Here is a 15,887-nt window from a genome sequence, read left to right on the forward strand (position 1 = left end):
GTTCTCAATAACTAATAAAACTAATTACTGCCCTGTCCCTGGGTTAGGCTATCGATGTGAGTTTGCATTGAGGGGGAAATGTTGCTCTTGTGAGGCGCCCTGAGCCCCTGTGGGAACCGGGTTTCCAAGTGTGGAAGGTAGCTTCTGTTTTACTGACTCTTTATTAAGTGTAGATGTTCAGGAGGCTAATTGTTATGGTTTTTTTTTTTTTTTAAATACAGTTAGCCGCTGCTGCTCCGATAAGCTCTCAAATAATATTAAAATCAGGTTCAAACAAGCTCTCAAATCATATTCAAATAAACTTTCAAATCATGTTTACTAGATATAGAACCATGCACTTTAACTGAATGAAGTGAGGTTTAGCTGATTGGTTTGATTTTGTTAATCTTTGTCTAACTTTGGGTTGTTTTTGGTTGAGTTACTAACCTTAAGTTAATATTTTCATTTTCTAAACTTCAGCTTGTTTGGTAAAGTTTTGTTGGCGTTAAAAGTTTATTACATTTTTGTAATTCAAGCTTTTGAACTACATCATTAAATAAAAGAAGTATTTTATTATGACTGTTGACGATAAATAAAATAACATATTTTGCTACCACTTTGGCCTCTGTTCATATTCTTGCCAGACTAATGTGGTGAGATTTACTTCACCAAAAAGGGAACCCCTGCCTTCCCATTGGTTACACTTGTTTTATATTTAGGTGAGTGTTTATGCTGATGCATGTGCGTTTTGATGTTGTACAGGGATTATGTACGCGTTGTGTATAGCAAACAGCCCTACGTAATGAATAATAACACTACACTGTTTTTTTACTGTGGAGAAAATAATTGTGTATGAACATTTTTGTCAGTAAAATGCCTTCGTAACTATAAAGTACCATTTCAACTATATATCTTGGGATGAGTTCATTTTGTTCATGAAATGTTTGTTGACAACATTGTTTTTTTAAATGACAATAACTAGACTATGACTAATCAAAAACATATTGATAGTTTGGTCAACTAATGAAAACTAAACTCTAATGTTGACATGGGATAAAATCCAATCAGAACTATGTTTCTTTTTTTTTGGAAAGTATCCAATCAAAAATACTTGGAAGGCGGGACAAGTAATCCAATGGGAAGTAAGCTGGATGTAAGCATGCTCATGTGGTCATTGATCACATTAAATATCTCCGTGTGTATTTACAAACATCCCATATCAAGATGATCAATGGTAATTGTTTGATTAAAGAAACAGCACTAGGCCAGTTTAAATCCTACTTATCAGACAGAACCCACTTTTTTCATGTTAATCTCTCCTCAGAGCACGCCAGATAGGGCTTTTCCACCGGGCAGGAGCTGATGCTAACTTGGAGCTAGCTCGTGTTTTGGCTCCGGGCCATTCTGTTTCCACCAACATAGCTCCAGCTCTCGGAGCCAAAAACCGGGGCTACGCTGGTCCCACTTAGCTTCTGGGCTACAGCTCAGCTCTGAAGTGGGCGGGTGGTAGGCGGGGTTATCCGCGGTCCTCCTTCCTTACTGGTACTGTGCATGTCTGAAGAGATTCAGGGGAAACAGGACGGAGCCCCACGGACCGAACAGAACTACAGCCATGGAGGAGCTTGTCCTGTAGAACTGTTACTAATTCTGGTAAATTTTATTTCGCCCTGTTGTCAACCTACTCCCAAAATTAGCTTGCTACAATATTCCCTCATCAATATTATGAACGTTACGTCTAACGTGGTGCAGGTTTGCCGCTGGTTAGCTAGGAAACCATAACAATGCTTTAATATTCCTGAAAGCAGCAGTAATATTTCATTGATCTGTATCCAGAACACCCCTTATTGTTACACAATGATCATGTAATAATATTACTGAACTATGTGGTAACAAAGTTTCTGCTCATTTCAGAGTTGGATTTGGAGATTCATCTGTAGCTCAGCTCATCTTCATCTTAGAACAAATCCAGTTAGATTCATTCATTCTATGCAAACATGTACAATATTATCTGTTGGTCCATCCTAAAATATAATTTATGAACAAATGAAACTATTATTAAGAACTAATATAGCTTTCTATTCCTCGACAAAACCAGGCACTTTCTTGTTCAAAAAGCATTGCACACTCTTTATTGTACAATTGTTTTACTATATTTGAGTTACTGTCTTGAAGTTCGGGGAAATACATACATGACGAACATCAAACCATTATTTATAATGTAAAAAAGATCCATCAGACTCAGGATACAGAGAACACACACATGGATTATTGTTAAAAACACCAGATTTAAAACTCCAGATCTCATCAAACTCAAAACTGTCCAAATGATTTATAAAACAAGTAAAGGTTCACTTCCAAAAGCGTTGCACAAAAGATTTTTAGAGAGAGAAGGGGAAAATAATTTGTGTATAACAATATCAGGGGTTAAATTATGGAAGTGCATAAGGGATGAAACAAAACAACATAAATCAGTTTAAAAAGTTTTTTAAATCATATATTGTTAGTAAGTATAAGAAAGAAGAGTAACAATTTTACCAAGTACATGGCATATATACATTCATGTGTATGTACATATGTATATATGTTTGATGTGAATGTATACACTGTATATATAAAATTTCTGTAGAATATATAGTTAAAATAGTAATATAAGCTAAATATTTTTTGTGTGTGATTATCTAGAGAACCTTGTTTAGTATGATGAACAAACATATCAAAATCAACTTATTATCTTTATCTGCTGTACTTATGCAGGCGTAGTTGAAGCTAATTAGCTTAGCAAATGCTAACACAGTCACTGTTAAGCAATAAAACGTCTTTGATAATTACCTGTGTTCACAAATGTTGTCGCAGATTCCTGTGACTCCGATGAAGATGGTTACATTTTGTTCAGCAGAATCTTTACGTAGGATAAGATAGTATTTATACGATGTCAACAGTCAAAACATGGGCTTCATTATGGCGCAAGTGCTCATGGCTAAACTGTTACGTAATCAGTGACGTACTGACGTATTGTGGTGACGTAAGGACGTGGCTCCAACTTGCCGCTGTTGCGGTTGAAAACCAAACTGGTTCTTCAGCTAAACAGGTCTAGCTCTGGAGGAACTCTGGCACCAACCCCAGCTCCAAAAAAACCACCGTGCTCTTGGTGGAAAAGCCCTAAGAGTTAACCACGGAGTTCCACAAGGTTCAGTTCTAGGACCAATACTTATATGCTTCCACTAGATAGCATTATCAGAAACCATAATATAAATATCCATTGCTGTGTGAATGAAAAACAGCTATATTTGTCAATGAATTCAGATGAAACTCTTCAGTTACTAAAACACCAAGCTTGTCTTAAAAACATCACATTCTGGATGAGCTGTGACTTTCTCCTTAATCAGGACAAAATTTGGTTTTTATTTGGTCCAACACATCTCAGAGACAATCTTCTGCTGGAGATTTCTATCCGTGAAGAGTTTTTTCATTCCCCACTGTAGCTGATGCTTGTTCATGTGTTCTTAGGAATTTCATATTTGATGAGCGTTGCAAGACTATTGTTGTATTTATCTATCCATCCACTTTCTGACCTGCTGCTCCTTCTTTGAGGGTGGTGGGGGTCTGCTGGTGCCTATTTCCAGTTCTCAATAGATGTTAGGCAGGGGTACACACACAGAAACACAACCACTCACATTAACTCCTAAGGGCCATTTAGAGACTCTAATCAATCTAACAGTCATGTTTTTGGATTGTGGGAGGAAGCCGGAGTACCTGGAGAAAACCAAAGCAAGGAAGCAAGGGGAGAACATGCAAACTCCACACAGAAATAACCCAAGTGTCCACCCCAGGGCTTGAACCCAGGACCTTCTTGCTGTGAGGCAGATGTGCTAACCTTGCTCCCTTATTGTTGTAAATAGTGCATTATAAACAAAGCTGAATTGTATTAAATTTAACCTTTGGAAAAAGCATAAACTCTTGTGTTTTTTATTTAGTTTACTAAAACTAGAGTATATAACTGAAATAGTCCTGATGATATTAAATAAAACATTTCTGTCAAAATTAACACTGAAAATAATCAAAGGTTTACAATGTAGAATGAAATATCAAAACTGTAACAAGGTTGTTGTGTATTGACAACAACTTTCTGTTTTACCTGTTATGCATATTCACTTCTTTATTGCCTTATTGACATTTTAACAAAGAGCCATTTATCAGCCGTTGCTAAGATGACAGTCCCTGTCAAGATGCGATGGTGCCATCAGAGCAAGCAGGCCCAGTGGGATCGACTGAAGATAACATAAAGTAGGGTTGTTTGACATGAGGAAAGCGACTAGTAGTTAGACACTCATACAGGAGAGGACAGAAGGGCTTGCCAATCTCTACGGGTCACAAAGCAGACCCCATCTGTCATGCTGTGGCCCCCAGCACCCCAGTGCTGTCTAATTCATGCAGACAGAGAGACACTGGGAACAGCAAGTGAAAGTGTTATCGCATGGAGTTACATAGTAGGAGGAGATCAACTGCTGTTAAGGGGAGGTGAGCATTTTGCAGGTCAATCACAGTCAATCATAAAAAAACCATTATCTTTGTATTTCAACATACAACCCTGAGTTTATTTGGACTTTACCAAAAGCAAAAGGCTTATAAATATCCTTCTTTGTTCATTCTGTGGTAGTATACTGTATATTTTATACCATATGATGTCCTTGTCTGGGCTCCTCACACACTAATGTAGAGGGAAATGACTGTCTCCCACAAGAAAGCAAAGTGTACATAATTTACTACGCTCAACCTAGCAAACTTATGAAATAATGATGTGGCATCTGTTTCCATGAAGGCTCCATTTTTTTTTTTTTTTTAACCCAGCACAAACAGGAAAGAAAAAAAAAACAATGACTGTGTGTGTAAGTTGTGCATTTAAACAACTGTGTTTGCTTGTGTGCTTTCAGTCAAAGACGATGTATTCACCATAAAGGGGCTTTTAAAGGATTCCCAAGTGCTGAAGCTAGTGATCTTACGGACTTGGAGTGGAAGCCCCAAAATTCACTGTTTCCTTACTTGGTTTACAATACATCAAATTAGGATGTTTAAAGGGGAACTGAAGTGTATATTTTTGGTAGGGGATAGGCCCGTCATATTTACTCACATGCATTTGCAAAGTGCTTTGCTAAAAGGGAATTGTGTTGAACTCTGGTTATCTTTAATTAATTGGCTTTTTCCCCCTTTGGAGCTGTTAGCTCAACCTTTATACCTACTGTCACATGCGTAGCTGCTTCAACTGTTATAGATTTAATAAAAAATGTATCCGACCTTGACTATATCCCACTTGTGCTTAGTTCCTAATACACCGGACAGGCCAGACAAACACCGTGGCTAGCAGTTTACGTGGTAAGTTCTAAGGGGGCTGTCAGCAGTATTCACTTGGATTCTGACATCATAGTTTAGTGTTAGTCAACTTAGTGACATTAAAATTGTAGTTGACTAAAGATATACAGGATAATTAATGCATTTTTTTTTTAACAAATTTATTACCACTGATCAGCCTGATATGGGATGGTATTATGGACGATGTTATTTTGACTTCAACTTCCGGGTGGATCATCTCAACTATTGGTCCTCCTAATTGTCAATCATTGTGACGATATGTTTACGTAAGGCCGTCATACTGTACATGCTCATGCCCGGTGTGCATCAGGTCCCTTTGAAAATGTATTTTCACTTACAGGTGGCGAGTCTGACATAGTGGGAAAAGTGCAAATCTTCTTTTGGAAGGTATGCTTGAATGAGCGATGATGACTCCAACTTGTAAACAGAGCTGTGCACGAGGAAAACCGGGCTCGTGTGGCTTGTGCGAGAGAATGAGTGTTGCGCATGTGCAGAGGGTGTTTCTTTTCTAAACTTCGGGAAAATCAGCCTCTATACCTTTAACGTTTGTAAATACACACAAACCGATTTGATGTGATCAATGCAAGTTCTGAATGAATTTCGTCCCTTGTGACAAAAGTATAGTTTTTTTTTATCAGTTAATGAAAATATCAATATGTATTGATATAGTTTTGTTCACTTGTGTTTTTTTTTATTACCATAGTTTTGTTATTGAAGCTACACTTGATGAAAATATTTAATCAGTTTGCAAAATTGTGTTGGTGTTTTCTTTACAACAATAAAGCATTATTTTTCTAGAACATGTCTGTTCAATATGTATTTATCATTGGTAGAAACAATTAACTTAATTGTGAGTAAAGTATGTTTTAGTGCTGAAAAAAAAAAAAAATCGCAACTTTTTCCACAACTTTTGGAAAAATGGCTGCGAAATCAGGCATTTCAAAATCATAAAATATGCCAGCAAAATCCTGGAGGGACTGTTTCGTGAACAAAAGCAACACTGCTGGTCAGCGCCACCTGAAGAGTTCCACTCTTAGCAAAAGCTACCATCAAAACCGATGTCCAACCCCCAAAAGTCCCACAGATTCACTGCAGACCATAGGCAAGAGACAAGATCAATCAATGTGTTTATCTAGACAAGCTAGTAAAATTTCAGAGCTCTGACAAAGGGTTTAAATTCCTTAACCAGTAGCCTACTGACTGGTCTGAAAAAAGACGGGGTTACTCGAGCTCGGCTCTGGCCGGCAGATTGTGGAGACGGAGAAGCAGAGAGGAGTCTGCAGCAAAATCCCAGAACCTGGAAAGCCAGTAGGACACATCGGCCTCAAGTAGAGGGACAAGAAATACGTAGGTGAGAGTGGGGTAAGTTGAGCCACCCGTTGTTGTTCGGAAACAGTAAAAAACAATCATCTAACCACTTATTTAGGAGGAAGGCATTATTTCATGGAGTCTGTGAAGGTAAGAACCACATGGGTAAAGTGGTTAGACATTTATTTCTAAAAAAGCATTTTTTCACTCTTCAAAGTTAATTTAGTCGATCATAACTTTAATGAGTATTGTGTTTAGACCAAAATAGATACTTTTACATTTGTTTTATACTTCAATTGTGGAATCAATGAGCTACAACATGAGGTAATAAACCTTGCCTAAACATGTACCATTTTAGCTGTGGGGACTAATATAGTCTGAATGATTGCTCTGGGCTAAGTTGAGCCATTGTGGACATCATGACTCATGTGTATAAGTGCAAAAACAAGCAGGGGAGCCACCGCTGATGGTCTTATAAGAGCCACCATTGAAGAGAGAGAAGGGAAGTTTATTCAAGCAGAAGCAAAGATTTCAAAAAGAGACAGAATGACACTGAAGAGGTACACTGACAAACAAGAAAACATCCTCTTGAAAAAGACAGGCTATGATGGAGTAGCAGAGGCTAAAATAATCTCTCAGATGACATGGAGTGTGAACTTGCAAAACATATTAAGAATTTTAGATACCAGTTTCACGGGCTTAATACCCTCAAATGCAGAGGACTAGCAACGAGTTTGCAAAGCGAAACAACATCCCTGTGTCATTCAGCTGGTCAGAGAAGAACAAGCAGGTAGTCTAAGAGATATTGAACATAGAGATCTATCTAAATATGCAACTAGCTAAGAAAATCTATTCTCAATTCATATGGGGAGTGGTGGCAGACACCAGAGGCCACATAATTTCCAACGGCCACTGCCATCCCTGTTGAATTGTGTATAATACATAAAAATACACATGGATGTGAAGAAGTGACTATTATTTAGGCCAGACCAGGGTCCTAAATCCGGCACGTGAACGGCAAGTCACATTTATCCGACCTTTACATCTAAATACCATAAACGTCACAATTCTGGGTCTCAGGAGGAGCGCAGGGGGAAGAACAGCCATGGCAGAGGACGGAGTAGAAAGTAGACAGTAGAAGAAGAATGAGGTCTTATCAGTAATACATTTTTAAAAATTATACTACTAATATTATCAGTAACACGTATTACCTCAGGACCACTTTTACACGTGTGGGTCACGTCAGGGTTGCCATCAATTCATACTCTAAACTGATAGAAATCGCATATAATGTGTAAATGTTAACAAGTACACAAAAATAATCAAATTTCTGAATTAGGCATTAACACCTGATGCCTGAACGTAGATTAATATACCTTGCCACAACATTAGGGAGTTCTATAGTTGCCTTTAAAACTTAATTTATATGTCCAGGTGTAAACAGCAAGTAGTCGTTTTTTTTCTACCTCAAAATTATTTTCTAATTTTGTTATTTTAACATGTAATTTAAGACTACAGTGGGTAGAATTTAGTCAGTGGGGTGGAGTCAGTTTTGACAAAGCTGTGAGTGGGGAGAGCATCTGTGTGTGCATGTGTGCGAGTGCTTACTCACATTCCACCTTGTAATCTAAATGGATGCACAGTTCTATTGTTCCAAGTAATGCCTGGCTCTGAAATTTACCTTCCCACTCTATTCCTCAGGCTCATAAATATCTCACTCACAAACACGCACATATCCACCAACAGGCAAAGCACTGTAGGGTGAGATAATCAACTTAAAATTTAAAGGATTTGTAATGGGATCATCTCACTGTTTTTAGGTGCCATTCTAGAACATTATTTGTCCAAAACGAGGCTATTTAGGATGAATAATTGGTGCTACACACAGACTGAAAACAATGAATAGGTAATTTAAAACGATCAGTGCCATTTTTTTAGAATAGTATGTTAAGCTTGTTGGTAGGATGGTAAAGGTAATTTAGGCTCTTTATTAATCTGTGGTGCAATTTAATCCTTGACCTGGTTGGCAGTAATGATTCTTCACAGAGGGATTCATTGTTGAAAACGTATTGGTCCAGTTTGATTGAGTCAATAATGATCAAGCCAATCACAGCCAGCCATTTGACAAAGCCGCCATTCTGAGAAGGCAAACAAAGAGTTAACAGCAATGAGTAAAGTGTACGTAAAGATACAAAAATGGTCCAAAAGTGGCAAAAACGTAGCAAGAAAAGAGTGAAAAGTGACTAAAATGGGTCAAAAGCAGTCAAGAGTGGCAAAAAAGAGGAAACAGGTGGTATGTAACAGCAAAATCAGCCTCACATCCTCCCACTACCTCTCCCAATCTACCAGAAGCCACACCTCTACTTTTCTGCATGCGCATCGCGGAACATAGCAAGGTTGCATCGAATCGCATTGATTTAGGTCTATGGGTCAGGTAAGAGCCAAAATCATATTTACCTGTTTGCTGTTGTGACACGTGGCCTTGTTTCCGTGCACAGTTTCGCATTCACATTTTCATTGACAGTCTTAAAAACAGAAAGTCAAAGCCTATTGGCTGGGCATACTCGGCAATCATTTCCATTTGTATAGGGGTCTGTAGGACAAAGGAGGGACTTATATACATTAATGTATATGAATTACCACTGGCAGTAGACCATAGTAAAAGACTAGTTAGGTATTTTTTCGCATTTCAAAATAATCATACATAAACATAGATTTCTCAGAAACTCCGGATAACGGCTTTAAATGAGCAAATTTTTGCAAACAATAGTGAAAAAGGGAAAACATTTTGAACATAAAGAGGCAAAATGTAGGGAAAAAGGAGACAAGAGTTATTTATTGGGCAAAAGGTTATTTGGAGGAAACATGGCAAAAATGGTTAAAGAATTGACAAAAATTGGATAAAAGTCTCAAATTACACTTATCTCTCATTTTTTTTAAATTTTCTCTGTATTTTGCACCACAAGAGTTGGCTCCTAATTTTGTTGTGCCTTGTGTATAATGACAATTGAAGCATTTGTTTCTAGTCTAAAAAGAACTAGCATGGACAAAAATGAGGAGAAAGGGATATTTTTTTGGCAAAAGGAAGCTAAAGTCTAAAAAAAAATGACTAAAATTAGGACAAAGAGCCACATGTTGAATATCATTGACTTAACGACTTTTTAATGGTTTGAGTAAATTAATTTCATAAACTAAATTGGGAGTCGACAGTTGCCCTACCCTTAGTCTACCATCACTTTTAAAATGACTGCTCCAACACTGCCACAAGACAAAGATAACCTGCATTTGAAATAATTCTGTACATCCTATTAATAATAGTTGGAATGATCAAATGTCCTTGGCTGATAGTTGTTTCGTGTTGACAAGAGGAAACCAAACCCAGTGGCTGAAATGTACAGGCCTAGCCCAGCAGCAACAATCTACATAACCTTTCATATTCTTAATAATGGAACGTTTTTCAGTATTTAACTTATGACACAGTATATAACATCTGCAAGTATTTTTGCTCAAGCAGGTCTGACTGATAAGGCCAAGTGTGCTTGTGTCTGTGTGCCTCATCGGGTTCATATCTATATTGGTCTGCAAGTACAATCTGTCCTTGATGTGTTTCACTTAGGCAGAAGAACTTGCTTATGAGGTACTAGTCGTTCCAGTGTTGCTTAAATCTGTTTCCAGTAGGAGCTCGCCGACTCACCTACAATCTATATTCATGTATTTGTCAAAATGTTTAGCATATGCAAGAGCTCTTTTCTGTGGCCGTGGACCCTGAGATGACTCTCTGTTATGACAGGATACTGAGTGGAAAGGGAGGTATTTGTGCTGAGAGTACTTAGTCCATTGTGTTGAATCGGTATTTAAATTCAGTGCACAACCTTAGATAGAGCATGTTGGGCTGATAGAGGTCGGGTAGAATAAAAGATTTCTTTCAGAGAGGTCGGGTAGAATAAAAGATTTCTTTCAGAGAGTTGGCTGATTTAGTTTTCCCCTTATGAAAGATGAAAACGGGGTCCACACAAGATCAAAGAGGGCAAATGAAAAGGCTAGAGGAGAAAAGATCATCGGCCACTGATGGGTTCCTCCCCCTACGGTCTACTCTGACAAGATTCACAATCTCCCTCATGGGATTCCTGCCACTTTGGGAGGCTAATACATTTCAATTGTTACTTTAGCACTTTGAATACCATGAAAAAAAGATTATTATATAATAACTGCTAATGTATACACGAACCCAGTCAGAATCCCCTGAAATGACACATTAATGTGCACAGTGGGGTAAATCAGTGTGCTAGTAGAAGAGAAAGAAAGGACTAAAAAGTAAGGGAGCTGAGGGAAGGGGGGAAGAAAAAAAATCCCATCTTCATTTAAAACTAAAATCCTAAAAGTATAATGAGTTTTTTTTTTTGTTAATTAGCTTCCTCATTTTATCGCATTTCACATGGCAGAAACTGCCATTAATACCCGCGTAATTAATTGTTTTGGAAACTTTTCACCGAGGCTGGTGATAAAGTTTTAATCAGGCTATGTGGTGCTCTTGTCAAGTCAACTCGCCTATATCTTTAAATATTCATATTGTAGTTCGAAGTTAATGAAGTTTGGCAGTCAAGTAGCTGTAAGAGTAAAAATGAGCCATGTAGCAGCCAAGATAGACATCATGCATTAATTCCTGATGCATACAAAGGAGAAAGCAGGGATGTCAAACCTCAGGCTACTTTTGCATGAATGGTTACCTGCTGAAATAGGAAAGAAGAAAGCTGGCAGCCTTTGATGAAAAGAAGCTAATGTTATAAAGAAAAGTGTGTACATCAAAAACGTAAAACTAAATTAGCATATTTTTACATAATAAGATATTTACTCCTTGTAAAAAAAGGAACAACTAAAAAAAAAACAAGTAAAAGTAGCTTAGTCAAAATATTACTTTGGTGAAAATACTGAAGTAATTGCATAAATAAATACTGGTAACACTTTACTTGAAGTTTTATACATAAGGCTGCCATTAGCATGAATAAGGTATCATGAAGGCTGTCATTAAGTGTTGTTTGCTAAATTATGACATCTTTGGAAATATGTTGGCATTTTTTGGGTCAGGTGGAGGGATCTATTGAAGGTCCCAAGTCATGCTATTTTTCACCCATCTCCATTAGTTCTAAGAACCCAAAAAACATAGAATTTGAGGTTAATTTTCCCAAACTCGCCTTTTTTCCAGAGTTTTAGCCTCTGAAAAGTCACTATCTGAGCAACTTTACAAAAAACAGGCTGATTTGCGTGTCTATAGACGGGACACTGACTTCCTCCTCCCCACACGGTGACGTAGGGCCAGAGGACAGCCCGCCCTCCTCCCACCCACTCCGTAGCAGAGCTCATGCTGCTTTATAAACATGAGACAAAGCGTGGGGGCGGGGCGTATACCGGTACATACATAGACTGTAGAAAATACATACTTAGCATTGCGCGAAGGACGCTGAAATGCTCACCTTCATGGGCGTGTCTGTTTACATGTCAATCACAGCAGAGAGCTTCCTGGAGGCACGGCTTCTCCAGCTCAGTGCTGCGTAAAATTCATTATCAAAGTGGGAACGCGTCATCAAATTGGAGCGAGGTGTTCATACATAGAAAATGCAGCTCAAAGTGCTTTGACATAGTTAATACACCTATCCCGTAAAAACCCCATCCTCCACACACAGACACACATGTTAAAATAAGGCCAATGGCACAACGCTGGGTACAAAAGATCTAGGTAAGGAGACATCACAAGGAGCCATCTGCACCAGGAGCAGGACACAGACCGTGGGCACAGGATGCAGAGACAGAGCCCCATTCCAACAAAATAGCAGAAGCTACTCACTAACACGGAAGGCCACGCCACAGCACCACTGCACCCACGGCTCATCACAGCCCCTAGTGCAGAGGGCTCCCTCCAAAAAACACTGGGATAGTAATCCTGAAAGATAAACCTAAAAACTATAAAAACAACATCTACATGTCGAAGAACTAAGGAAGTAACAGTGTTGTGATTACCACGGTATCTTAGTTTTAAGGCTCACTGTAATACCGTGCCATGTGACGGTACCAAACGGGAACACGGAGTACTCCCGCTCGTGTAGTTTTTTCCGGCGCTATTGTAGTGAGCAGTTCTGAGAAGCAAACAACATCTCCCATGATCCCCTGCGCAGTGCAGAAAGAGATGGCGGAAAGCACAGAGGGGGAGCAAAGTGGAAAACTTAAAGTAATTGAACCTCCTGCAAAGTTTAAATCAGAGGTATGGACGCATTTTGGTTTTGCAGTAAACAAGAACGATTGAGGATAAAGCAGAAAATGTTAAACCTGCCCGTGCACAAACCGATAATGGACGTTGTTACACGTTGGAATAGCTCGCTCGATAGCTACTTGGAGCAACAACAGAAAGTCGCTGCAGCCCTGGTATGTGATGAAGTAAGACGCAGAGCATGCTAGTTTTTCTGAAAAAGAACCTGTCTCGTGTGACTAAGTGATATATTGTGTGAGTATGTGTGTATTATTTATTTTCGTTCGTTTTCAAGAGAGTGGGCCTAAAAATTACAATTTTTTTGTTACAATTTGAAAGACACAAAACTGAAAATGATTGTCTTTCATTTTTGTTGTAACGCATTTACATAGTTAGTTAGAAGTTGAAAGACACTAAACTGAACATTATTGTTTTCCAGTTGTTACAGTGGATGTTTACATTGTCATTTTAAAGACACTCAACTGGAAGATGTTTTTTTTACATTTTTGCTCGAAACACTGGAGGTTTCTCCACCATTCTTTGCACGCACTTGAAAATACCTGTTGATTGGTAGTAATAAATGTGATTGGAACATTGGAGCATAATTCCTGGCACTTTTTCCACACTATTGCATTTTTCCAAGTCGTCTTTTTTTTTTTATACCGCAATGATACCGTACCGTGGCCTTAATACCGTAATGATATCGCATCGTTAGTTTTTGATACCGCTGGATCCTTATAGCACTCTAGTGGGGTTAGTGTAAGGTGTTATGGTACGTTCACACCAAACGCGCTTCAGGTGTTAAAATCATGCCTCGCGCGTAGTTGAATGCTTGTGCTCATTGAATCAGTACGCTTGTCACCAGCGTCAAAGACGCTCTGGACGCGCGTCCAAACAAGTTGGGAAGAAAGCGCATTGAAGGGAGGGGCTTCTCTGTTGCTGGTGGTGGTCATACAGTGGATAATATTGTGGCGATCAGTTACGTTCATAATTCACCCTGTGACTGTGAAGTGGTGGGAAACTATGTGTTGAGAAGGCTGTGTTTCCGGTCGGATGTATTTTGGTGTGACTCAGTGTGTGCACTGTGATGTTAGAGGGCTATAAAGAAGTGTGGTTGAATGGAGAATAAAGTTTGGAGTTTCTGGACTCACCAGAGCTGCGCTCGGACGAGAGTCGCCCATCATAACATGTAGGTTGATACGGAGGACGAGGAGTGCCACAATTAAATAAAGAAATACATTAGTTTATTAAAAGTGCCAATAATTAAATAAATGTGCCAATAACTATTTAATGCCATTTTACATTTTATTTTCAAACTGAAAAGTATGAAGTATAAATATTTCACCATTTATTTATTTATTTATTTAACAGTCTGGTGTTGCAGCACTTTGTGAATTAATTTTATCTGTCAAACTCATTCGTCAAAGTCTGTGGGGGAGGGGTTACCATCAATCCAGCCAAATACATTGCTTTGGTCTTCACTCTTTCCAATCATGGCAGCTACAACAATGGAGATGTGCGTGAACTTTCCAGGGAGTTGGTGAGACATGTTTTTAGATCTCGCTGAGAATGTAGAAGCAGGAATGTAGTACAAAACCAACGTACAGAATAATGTTTAATAGCTCTGCCTCAACCCATTTTCAGGGATCGATTAAGCTTGACTTGATGTGCAGGTAATTAATCAAGTGTTAGGAAACGCCCCCACAGACTTTGACGAGTTTGACACAAACAATTAATTCATGAAGTACTGCAACACAAGACCATATATTAAATAAATAGTTAAATATTTATACTTCATACTTTTCAGAATGAAAATGAAATGTAAAATGGATTTAATTAATTGTTAATGAAAGGTGTATTTATTTAATTGTGGCACTCCTTGTCCTCCATAGGTCGATGATAAGAAATCACAAAACTAAATCAGTTTATCATGGAATAAACTAATGGATGTTAACTCAGTTAACAAATTCTACTTTATTTACCAATACAACTGTTTTATATATAGCTAACCAGGCTTTATCTTGCCAGCAATGCTTTCATGATGCGAATCACATTTTGTTTCAAAAACCTCAAACATGGCCTGAGATACGGCCATGGATGCTCAGGTAGAGCGGCTCTATTTGTTCTGAAGTGATTTTTTAAACAACAATTCTATGTGATTCCCCTCTATCTGATTTGATTTTGCACTGACCAGCATAACATATTAAAGGTATTGCAGTAGGAGTGGGTCAACCCATACAAACGTCAACACAAACTTTTCATTTTCTATTAGAACTGAAACAAATAAAAAGGGAAATTAATAAGAATGATCCAAAAAACAACATTCAAATAAAGTCAATATACTCAAAAATTGTACTTCACTTTGTTACAGTCCACTACTGAACCTTAGAATAATTGACCCAAGACATGCATAAAGTCAGGAAGTAGTGTTCAGGAGAAGAATCAATCAAAACAATTATAATGACAACATTATTCTACAACTTTGTCAATGTTCTGATGGAATAAATTTAATTGCAACAAGTTTGATAATGAGCATACCTAGCTCAACTAGCTTCATTAGCTTCTGGTGGCTATCTGCTCTTATGAACTAAAATGTTACGCTGTCTTTTAAAAGATAGCTGCTGATGAGAGTTGCAGTCTTGACTTATTAACTGTAAAATTGCTGCTGCTCGGTCGTGGAGAAGTTGGCCTCTCATTTATCAACCATTCGTGCATTCAGATCTGAGCATTCGACCAAATTCACGCAAGCTTCGGTATTTTATCAATTCCGACGTGAGTGTACGCTACGATCACATCTCACGTCAGGTCTGAGCTCGTGTATGCAAATCTGAGAGAATGGATCTTTGGTTCAGCACAGCAAAAATCTGCCTGAGTCTAGAAATAAAATATTAAACGAGCCTTAGCTGTCATTTAACCATAAGCAGACAGACTTTCAGTATAGATCAAAATGGATAAATAGAACAAAAAGGAAATGAATTAAAAAAAGACCCAC

This window comes from Gouania willdenowi, chromosome 13 (genome assembly GCF_900634775.1).
Source record: "Gouania willdenowi chromosome 13, fGouWil2.1, whole genome shotgun sequence".
Taxonomy (NCBI): Eukaryota; Metazoa; Chordata; class Actinopteri; order Blenniiformes; family Gobiesocidae; genus Gouania; species Gouania willdenowi.